This window comes from Pongo abelii, chromosome 16 (assembly GCF_028885655.2).
Source record: "Pongo abelii isolate AG06213 chromosome 16, NHGRI_mPonAbe1-v2.0_pri, whole genome shotgun sequence".
In the NCBI taxonomy this organism is placed as follows: Eukaryota; Metazoa; Chordata; class Mammalia; order Primates; family Hominidae; genus Pongo; species Pongo abelii.
This window is the reverse complement of record NC_072001.2, coordinates 93,430,346-93,441,275: the sequence shown is the minus strand read 5'-3', so window position 1 is coordinate 93,441,275 and position 10,930 is coordinate 93,430,346. Positions and strand designations below refer to the sequence as shown.

At 45.7% G+C, this 10,930-nt stretch overlaps 1 pseudogene; it reads left to right on the top strand.

Moving 5' to 3' along the window:
* Positions 1-2,314: 2,314 nt before the first annotated feature.
* Positions 2,315-7,276, top strand: LOC100445631 (gamma-aminobutyric acid receptor-associated protein-like 3; annotated as a pseudogene).
* The last annotated feature ends 3,654 nt before the right edge of the window (positions 7,277-10,930 follow it).

Below are 10,930 nucleotides of genomic sequence, written 5' to 3'. Positions count from 1 at the left end.
CCTTCCCTTGGCATCAAACTCCCAGGCACATCCCCTTTTCGTCTGGTTGATAGCCAGAGGAGGCGGGCGAGGGCATCAAGTATTCTGGGAAATGTGATATTGGGCTTCAAACTGGGGAGGCTCCTGGGTCTCATGTGAGAGCCAGTGGTCATTTTGGGTCGTCCCCTAGCTAAAAAATTATGAAGTCTTTCCTTAAAGTGAAGAAAATGTTCCTGTCTACTCCGTTTGTTGATTCAGTGCAATTTAGAAAAAGAAAAGAACATTTTGTGATGTACCATAAAACGCTTAGAATTACCAGCCATAGAGATATATATATATATATATATATATTTTTTTTTTTTTTTTTTTTTTTTCCGACGGAGTCTCGCTCTGTTGCCCAGGCTGGAGTTCAGTGGCACGATCTCGGCTCACTGCAAGCTCTGCCTCCCGGGTTCACACCATTCTCCTGCCTCAGCCTCCCGAGTAACTGGGACTACAGGCGCCTGCCACCACACCCGGCTAATTTTTTGTATTTTTAATAGAGACAGGGTTTCACCATGTTAGCCAGGATGGTCTCCATCTCCTGATCTCGTGATCCGCCCGCCTCGGCCTCCTAAATTGCTGGGATTACAGGCGTGAGCCACCGCGCCCGGCCCGAGTTAATGTTGAAGATCACTTTGATGCTAATTCCACCATTCCCTCAACAAAAATAGGGTGCATCTTCCAGTGGATATTTATTGGGAACATTCTATTCTCAAGATTGTTCTGAGGGCAGGGTGCGGTGGCTCACGCCTGTAATCCCAGCACTTTGGGAGGCCAAGGCGGGAGGATCACGAGGTCAGGAGATCGAAAGCATCCTAGCTAACATGGTGAAACCCCGTCTCTACTAAATATACAAAAAATTAGCCGGGTGTGGTGGCGGGCGCCTGTAGTCCCAGCTACTCGGGAGGCTGAGGCAGGAGAATGGTGTGAACCGGCAGGCGGAGCTTGCAGTGAGCCGAGATCGCGCCACTGGACTCCATCCTGAGCGACAGAGCGAAACTCCGTCTCAAAAAAAAAGAAAAAAAAAAGATCGTTCTGGGAACTGTGGTTACTCGGGAATCATACATAACCATTACCTTCATGAAGTTCACAGGCCAAAAGGGGAAATAAACCATAAAATATATCAAAATCCTAAGTAATTTTTTTTTTCGTATAGCCAGTGGCATCTTAGTTATTTTGCTACACAGTTGTAGTCATCTGCAAGATAACTACATTGCATTTTCGGAAACTCTGTCGACTATGAACAAATATCTGGTTAGTAGAGGTAGTTAAACGTAGTTAGATTTAGTTAGATGAAAATGAGGAAAATGGAAATCTCAGAGGAGCTCAGTAACAAAGGAACGCCCAGGAAAGCAAGGGATTGCCAGGCCTCCTGTAACGGGAACAGAGTTCAGGACCTGGAGAACTGAAGGCATCTTCAGGCCCCTGGGTTAGTCTTTCTAGCATTTTGCCATTAAGGAGATCATGAAGATTACTCTTCAATCTGGGACTAGAGTGGGGAGATGAATGAAGAGTCACAGAATCTGGCTGGTGGCTATCCCCTGCCGCTCTCTCCAGCTTCTGTTCCTTCTGCCTTACCTTGTTCTCTCGGCGGTTTGTTCACCATGATCAGGTGTGTGGGGAGTAGGGGAAAGGAAGCCTGGTCTCATGACAAGAGCAGTCAGTGCAGGAAACCAATCACGTACCCGCAATGGCCACGTGAAGAGAGGATCATGACCTGTTGGGGGTTTGGGTGCTAAAGGGCGTGGCCGAGAGGAGGCGTAGAGGAGCGAGGAAAAACTGTGAAAGGACTTCAAGGAGCATGAAAAGAGAGAAAGACTTCAGTAGTTGCTATAACTGCATTTTATTTATTTATTTATTTATTTATTTATTTATTTTGAGACAGAGTCTTGCCCTGTCGCCCAGGCTGGAGTGCAATGGCACCATCACAGCTCACTGCAACCTCCGCCTCTCGGGTTCAAGCGATTCTCCTGCCTCAGCCTCCCAAGTAGCTAGGATTACAGGTGTGCACCACCACGCCCGGCTAATTTTTTGTATCTTTAGTAGAGACGGGGTTTCACCATGTTGGCCAGGCTGGTCTCGAACTCCTGACCTCAGGTGATCCACCCGCCTTGGCCTCCCGTAGTGCTGGAACTACAGGCGTGAGCCATCGTGGCCTGCCAGAACTGATTTTTTTAAAAGAGAGAGTCTATCATTATCTATTGCTGTGTAACATTACCCCAAAATTTACTGGTTTAAAAAACCAAATATTTGGTTTTTGTGCTCCCAGCTGTTTGGAAAAGCCGCCGGTATTTCTCCACCTGGCTCTCCTCTACCTCCAGGCAGGCGCACCCGAGGTCCCCTTCCCACCCCACCTTCCGCCAGCCCGCACACTTGGACCAGCGCTGTTGACCCGGAAGCGGACATTTCTGCAGCATTCTGAGCACGCGTTGGCGGAGGGAGCAGGACGCAGCCAGCGGTCAGCGGCGAAGGAGGCAGGCCCTGCGCGGGATCACGGAAGCCCTGTGATGCATAATGAAGTTCTAGTACAAGGAGGTCCGTCCCTTTGAGTATCGGAAAAGGGAAGGAGAAAAGATCCGGAAGAAATATCCGGACAGGGTCCCCGTGATTGTAGAGAAGGCTCCAAAAGCCAGGGTGCCTCATCTGGACAAGAGGAAGTACCTAGTGCCTTCCGACCTTACCGATGGCCAGTTCTACTTCTTAATCCGGAAGAGAATCCACCTGAGACCTGAGGACGCCTTATTCTTCTTTGTCAACAACACTATCCCTCCCACTAGTGCCACCATGGGCCAACTGTATGGGGACAGTCATGAGGAAGATGATTTTCTGTATGTGGCCTACAGTAATGAGAGTGTCCATGGGAAATGAGTGGTTGGAAGCCCAGCAGATGGAAGCACCTGGACTTAGGGGTATGGGAGGGGTGTGTGTGCGACTTGGGGAAAGAGAGGGCGGCTCCCACCGCGAGGAGACAGAAGGTGAAGACATCTAGAAACTTTACACTGCACACACCGTTTATCACATTTTCACATGTTCAACTGATATTTTTTGCTGCTTCCTTGGCCCAGGGAGAAAGCATGTCAGGACAGAGCTGTTGGATTGGCTTTGATAGAGGAATGGGGATGATGTAATTTTATGGCATTCCTGAGATTTAATTTTTGTGCAATTTCATAGAAGGGTCGGTCAGGAGGTGGACAAGTTGGGGTCAGAGATGATGGCAGTCCAGCAGCAACTCCCTGTGCTCCCTTCTCTTTGGGCAGAGATTCTTTGCCAAAGAGATTCTTTGACAGTTGCACAAGACAGGTAGGGAAAGGGGACTTGTGGTAGTGGGCCATACCTGGGGATGAAAAGAGGCCCACTGTAATTGATGCATCGTGGCCCCCCATCTTCCGTGTCCCACACTTCTTTTCTCCCATCCCAGTTGCAATCTCACTCACAAACATCACAGTGCCACCCCAGGGGTGGCAGTAGACACCAACCCAGAAATTTAGACAGGGATCTCTTATCTTTGGAAAATAGGGGTTAGGCATGAGGGTGGTTATGATTAAGAAGATAATTTTGTTATTAAATAGCATTAAACTGGAATTGACAGAGTGTTGAGCATCTCTGTCTAACCTGTTCTTTCTTTCTGGTGCTCCTTATCTCACCCCTACCTTGGAATTTAATAAGCTTCAGGCATTTCCAATTGCAGACTAAAACCACTTCTAGCATCTCCTCTAGTATTTTCCATGTATAAGGACAGAGATGTCTTATGTAGGGAAGGGGCAGGTAGGAAGTAAGGTAGATTATCTACACCTCTCACTCATTCAGGATTCTTGCTCCCATGCTGCTGTCCCTTCAGTCTCACACTCACAGGAATGCTACATGATGGCCAGCTGCTTCCCTTCTTGGTTATCCACTGCAGCTGCTAGTTAGAAAGGTTTGCAGGGATGACTTTTAGTAAATCATGGGGATTTTATTGATTTATTTTCACTTACAGGGTTTTGTGGGGTGGGAGTGGGGAGCAGGAATTGCACTCAGACATGACATTTCAATTCATCTCTGCAAATGAAAAGGGTTCTTCCTCTTGGGGGAAATCTGTGTGTCAGTTCTGTCAGCTGCAAGTTCTTGTGTAATGAAGTCAATGCCGTCAGGCCAAGGAAATAAAATAATTGCTTACCTTAAAAAACAAAACAAAACATTTGCCAGGTGCAGTGGCTTATGCCTGTAATCCCAGCACTTTGGGAAGCTGAGGCAGGAGGATTGCTTGAGTCCAGGAGTTCAAGAGCAGCCTGGGCAACATGGCAAGGCCTCGTTTCTACTAAAAATAAAAAAATCACCTGGGTTTGGTGATGCGTACCTGTAGTCTCAGCTACCTGGGAAGCCGAGGTAAGAGGATCACTTGAGCCTGGGAAGATTGAGGCTGCAGTGAGCCAGGATGGCACCACTGCACTCTAGCCTGGAAGACAGAGTGAAACCCTGTCTCAAAAAATATTATTTTATTTCTGTTGATTAGGAATCTGGAACAGCCTAGGTGAGTATCTCTAATTGAAGTTCTCTCACAAGGTTGCAGTCTAGACACTGGCTGGGACTACAGTTATCTCAAGGCTTGACTGGGGCTGGATGATCTGCTTGCTCCCAAGCTCCCTCATGTGACTGTTTCCTCATGTGTAGCTTCTCCTCACATGTCAGCTGGCTTCCCCAGGGTGGGTGATTAAGAGAGAAAGAAGCAAAAACTGCAATCTAACCTTGGAAGTGATAGACCATCATTTCTGCCATACTCCTTTGGTCACACAGACCAACCCTGGTACAGTGTGGGAGGGGGCTACACAAAGGTATGAATACTTGGAGGCAAGGATCATAGTGAGTATATTAGTCTGGGTTCTCCAGAGAGACAGAACCAATAGGATATATAGATATAGAGAACCAGAGAAGCCAGTAGTGTGAGTCAGTTTAAGTTCAAAGGCCCAAGAACATGAGGTGTCGCTGGTGCAAGTCCTGAAGTCTGAAGGCTGAAGAACCTGGAGTTCTGATGTCTAACATCAAGAGAAGGGTATCCCAGCTCAGAAGAGAGAGAGAGAAGATTCGCCTTTCCTCTGCCCTTTTGCACTATCTGGGCCCTCAGCTGAGTGGATGATACCATCCACCCTGGGTGAGGGCAGGTCTTCCTAATCAGTCTACTGATTTAAATGCCAGTCTCTTCCAAACACACTTACAGACATAACTATAAAGCTTTCTCAGCTATCTAGGTATTCCTTAATCTAGTCAAGTTGACACCTAAAACTTTTCTTTTAGAGACAGAGTCTCACTCTGTTACCCAGGCTTCCATGCAGTGGTGTGATCATAGTTCACTGCAGCCTCAAACTCCCAGGTTCAAGTGATCCTCCCACCTCAGCCTCCCAAGCAGCTAGGACTACAGGCATGTGCTACTGCACCTGGCTAATTTTAAATTTTTTTTGTAGAGAGGGGGTCTTGCTATGTTGCTGAGGCTGGTCTTGAACTCCTGGGCTCAAGTGAGCCTCCTGCCTCAGTCTCCCAAAGTGCTGGGATTACAGGCTTGAACCACCACACCCAGCTGACACCTAAAATTAACCATCATAGTGGGCCACCTTGTAGGTTGACTACCACAGGGACTACAGAGGACTTTAGGACATTGTCCTTGTGATGTACTCTGTCATGCTCCTATGACAGCTCTTTAAGGAAACTTACAGTAAAGATCTCTATGTATGGGGAACTGAGGAGACGATCCCATTACTCAAACTAGGAGCCTTAGAGACTTCTGCAACCCTTCATGCTACATAGGATCAAAGTCTTGGGTACTATCCCTTACCTTCTTGCTACTCAATTCAGCTATGACTGCCAGTTCTACTCTGTTGCAACCACCGAATGTTGGCTCCAGGACTCTCTATGGGTCAGTTTCCTTCAACACTTCAAAAAAGAAGTAGGCTACAAGTTCCTTTATTTCAGCTTCCCCTCAACCTCTCTGGGGTTCCTATTATTACCCGTCCCTACCTTTCCCATTGATGTTAATTTCCCTGGCCTACCTTTAATCATGGAAGGCTGTCAAGAAGTGTATTTATTAGGAACTGCACTTGTCCATATGCAAGAGAACCCTGACTACTGTAGTTTATCCAAATCAGGGATTATTTTTCTCATGTATCAAGAAGTCTAAAAAGGTGGGTTGCAGTGGCTCACACCTGTAATCCCAGCAATCTGGGAGGCTGAAGTGGGTGGGTCACTTGAGGCCAGGAGATTGAGACCAGCCTGGCCAACATGGCAAAACCCTGTCTCTACTAAAAATACAAAAAAGTTAGCTGGCCATGGTGGTGCATGCCTGTAATCCCAGCTACTCAGGAGGCTGAGGCACGAGAATCGCTTGAGCCTGGGAGTTAGAGGTTGCAGTGAGCCGAGATTGCACCACTGAACTCCAGTCTGGATGACAGAGACTCTGTCTCAAAAAAAAAAAAAAAAAAGTCTAGAGATTAGTAATACTTGGCTGGTAAAGTAACTCCAGGATGCTATCAAGGACCTGGGTGTTCTCTGTCTTCCTGCTCTGTCAGCCTTGATGGGTGGCTCTTGTCCTCATGGTCACTTCCAGTCATCATGGCTGTATTCCGGAATAGAATATTGCTCTGCCATTAAATGTTATTATCACTGAAATTATGTCATGGAACATAGACAAATGAAAGATGTAACAAAGTGTGTGGCAAAACACATGTGAAATATGATTCCATTTGCATCTGGTGAATATCTGTCACTTGTCTACCAGCACACTATCCTTCTAGGGGAAATAGCACCTGATTTTTCTTTACAGAACAGCACCCCATGCATAGTTCAGATGGGAGCTGCCATCTACTTACCCGATCCCTCCTCTCCATCACAGGGTCTGGTTTGGAGGTGAGCACTCAACCCAAACCGAGCCGACCGCAGAACTGTGCTATCTTGTCCAAGAGGATTTGTCAAGAAGAGCACAGATGACTCATGCTGAGCCTATCAGGGACCTTTCCTGGGACTTTGTAAGCTGGAACCAAAGGAAAAGGACCTGTTGCTTTCCGGAAGTAAAGATGGGAAGACGTGAGTCTGCAGGCCATGGCAGCCATATTTCCTGCCAGCTGAACCGCATTCCGAGAGAATGAGATGAAGGCAGAGCGAGGGAAGCAGAGGGCAGGAGCTAGAAAACTTCTGAGAGCATTTTGAGTCCTGCGTCACTGAGGCCAGAAATAACTCCAAATTTTCCTTATGTTTGTTGTATGAGTCAATAAATATTCCCTTCTTGCCTAAGATAGTTTGAATGGTAAAGTCCAGGCACTTGCAATTCAAACATTTCCCACTAATGCACCATCATTTCTGTTTCATGCATATGTACACACATATACACATATATGTACATAAATACAGTACAGAAATACATTTTGCTTATCTGTATTTTAAATCTTCCTTAAAGAACACATGAATTTTTAATACCAATTTTTAGAATTACCCATTTAAAATTATTCATTGTAAAGGGTCCAGATAATTCGCCCAAAAGTGAATAAAATTAGAAACAAAATGAGCAGTTTTCATCTTTGCTAATAATAACAAAGTAGCAAAATTATCTCAAACCCTTTTAAGCTGAACCACTTCCAGGATAATTAACCAATTCAACTCCTTGGTGGAAATTCAAAACAAAGTACTTAATGTCTAGGTCTAAGTGATTTAAAAGGCTGAGACAGGGATTATCACCAATTGGTTTGATAATGGACAGTTATCTTAAGAGTTCCCTCTTTACAGATAACAGGGGTCAGCATGCCCACATTTGCAGGAAGGAGGCCTGAGTAGATTTCTGGAGGGACTCCCCATCTATGCCTGCCAAGATCTGGGAACCAACTTCGTTTCCTGTTTCTGCAACCCCACATCCTTTATAAAAAGACTGTTCTGTGTGCCGTGAACCGTATGAGGAAGCCTTTGTGACCTTCATACACTAATTTTTGCAAGACAGAAATTCTCTATTTAAAGATGCATGTTGAAGGCTCACGCCTGTAATCCCAGCACTTTGGGAGGCCGAGGCAGTTGGATCATTTGAGGTCAGAAGTTCAAGACCAGCCTGACCAACATGGAGAAACCCCATCTCTACTAAAATACAAAAATTAGGACAGGTGCGGTGGCTCATGCTTGTAATCCCAGCACTTTGGAAGAATGAGGCAGGGCGATCACGAGATGAGGAATTTGAGACCAGCCTGGCCAACACAGTGAAACCCTGTCTCTACTAAAAATACAAAAATTAGCCAGGCGTGGTGGCGGGTGCCTGTAATCCCAGCTACCCAGGAGGCTGAGGCAAGAGAATCGCTTGAACCTGGGAGGCGGAGGTTACAGTGAACCAAGATCACATCACTGCACTCCAGCCTGGGCAACAGAGCTAGACTTCATCTCAAAAAAAAAAAAAAAAAAAAAAAAAAAAAAAAAAAAAAAAATTAGCCCGGCGTGGTGGTGGGCTCTCATAATCCCAGGTACTCAGGAGGTTGAGGCAGGAGAATTGCTTGAACCCGGGAGGTGGAGGTTGCAGTGAGCCAGGATAGCACCACTGCACTCCAGCTTGGGCGACAGAGTGAGACTCCCTCTCAAAAAATAAAAAATAGCCAGACGCAGTGGCTCACGCCTGTAATCCCAGCACTTTGGGAGGCCGAGGCGGGTGGATCACGAGGTCAGGAGATCGAGACCATCCTGGCTAACATGGTGAAACCCCATCTCTACTAAAAATACAAAAAAAATCAGCCAGGCGTGGTGACAGGTGCCTGTAGTCCCAGCTACTCAGGAGGCTGAGGCAAGAGAATGGCATAAACCTGGGAGGCGGAGCTTGCAGTGAGCCGGGATTGCGCCACTGGACTCCAGCCTGGACGACAGAGCGAGACTCCATCTCAAAAAAAAAAAATAAATAAATAAAAATAAATAAATAAATAACAAATAAAATAAAACACATTGCTAAACCCTACCTTCCTCCTAAGTAGGAGGAATTTAAAAAATAAAAATAAAAAAATAAAGATGCATGTTGAAATCACATATTCCATCACCATGGGGAGTTTCTCATTTCCTCTAACAAAACACTTTTCTTTATTTTTATGATTATATAATATACATTCTTTTTTTAAAGAAAATTAGAAATATACATAAAGAGAAAATTCCTACCGTCCAGTACAAAAACACTATTAATATTTTGTTACATAACGGCCGGGTGCAGTGGCTCACCCCTGTAATCCCAGCACTTTGGGAGGCTGAGGTGGGCAGATCATTTGCGGTCAGAAGTTCAAGACCAGCCTGGCTAACATGGTGAAACCCCATCTCTACTAAAAATACAAAAAACTTAGCCAAGTGTGATGGTGGGCGCCTGTAATCCCAGCTACTCAGGAGGCTGAGGCTGGAGAATCACTTGAACCCGGGAGGCGGAGGTTGCAGTGGCCGAGATCGTGCCATTGCACTCCAGCCTGGGAGACAGAGTGAGACTTCGTTTCAAGAAAATAAATAAATAAATAAATAAATATACAAATATTAGCCTAGTGTGGTGGCACGAACCTGTAATCCCAGCTACTCGGGAGGCTGAGGCAAGAGAATTGCTTGAACCCGGGAGATGGAGGTTTGCAGTGAGCCGAGATCTTGCCACTGCATTCCAGCCTGGGCGACAGAGTGAGACTCCACCTCAAGAAAAAAAAAAATTGTTACATATCTTTCAAGTCTGTGCAATAGAAAATTTTCTCTGAGCAGAAGCTAGAGTTCAGACATCTCTGGAGAGAGGGAGAGACTCCTTCCTTTCTTTCCCTACTCTATTTGGATCCTCTATGTGTGTTGACATCTGGTGTTTTTTTTCGTTTTAAACGGATCACGGCTCGTTGCAGCCTTCAACTCCCGAGCTCAAGCGATCCTCCTGCATCGGCCTCCCATAGCACGGAAATTACAGGCATGAACCTGTAACATAAACCCTTTTATGTTTAAAGAGAGGGGAGATTTTTGGTACAGAGATGCCTAGGGAGGCAGAGAGGAGGACACTTTGGTGAACAGTCTGGTGTCAGCTGGTTTCTTCTGCCAGCCCATGACAGCAACTGAGAACAGAGGAGTGCGACTTGGTCCCAGGTGACACCATGTCCTAATCAGTTGCTGACTGTGGTTCCCCATGGTAGCGCCACGCTGCTAAGCAGGGCTGCTGCAGTGCAGGCAGCCGGGAGGTGGAGGAGGCTGCAGGTGGAGGAGGCTGCAGGGGATGTGCTTAATGTGCGAAATAGTACCACCTGTAGAGATTCCCAAATGAAAAGGGAAGGATTTTCCGAATGAGGGTGAGAAAGAACACAGAGGCCATGTAGTCAAGGAGATGGTGTTTCTCAAATTGCTTCTCAAACACCTGGGGAGCTTGCATTTAAAAAAAAAAAACAACTTTTAAACGCCTTTTATTACTTTGATCATTTTTACTTTTAATGACGTTAGCAGCAGCATTGTATTTTCCGGAAACCTTGTACATTACACTTACATGGGTGATCCAAAATAAATCCACACTATTTTTGAGTGCTCAGGGAACATTAAATATCATATGGCAATTTTTTGGAATATGATGACTTTCACAGCATTTTCTTTTCCTCCTTTGTGGGAATGAAAGAAAGCAATATACTATTTTTAAAAGTTTGCAGGCAATATGCTAAGTTGATTTTGTTTTTTAATTTTTTTGAGAAAAAAATTCACAAGATAAAATTCACATTTTTGAAGTGTACAGTTCAGTGTGTTATTTATTATTATTATTTTCTGAGGTGGAGTCTCACTCCGTCGCCCAGGCTAGAGTGCAATGGGACAATCTCGGCTCACTGCAACCTCTGCCTCCCGGGTTCAAGCGATTCTCCTGCCTCAGCCTCCAGAGTAGCTGGGATTACAGGCAGGTGCCACGATGCCTGGCTAATTTTCGTATTTTTGGTAGAAA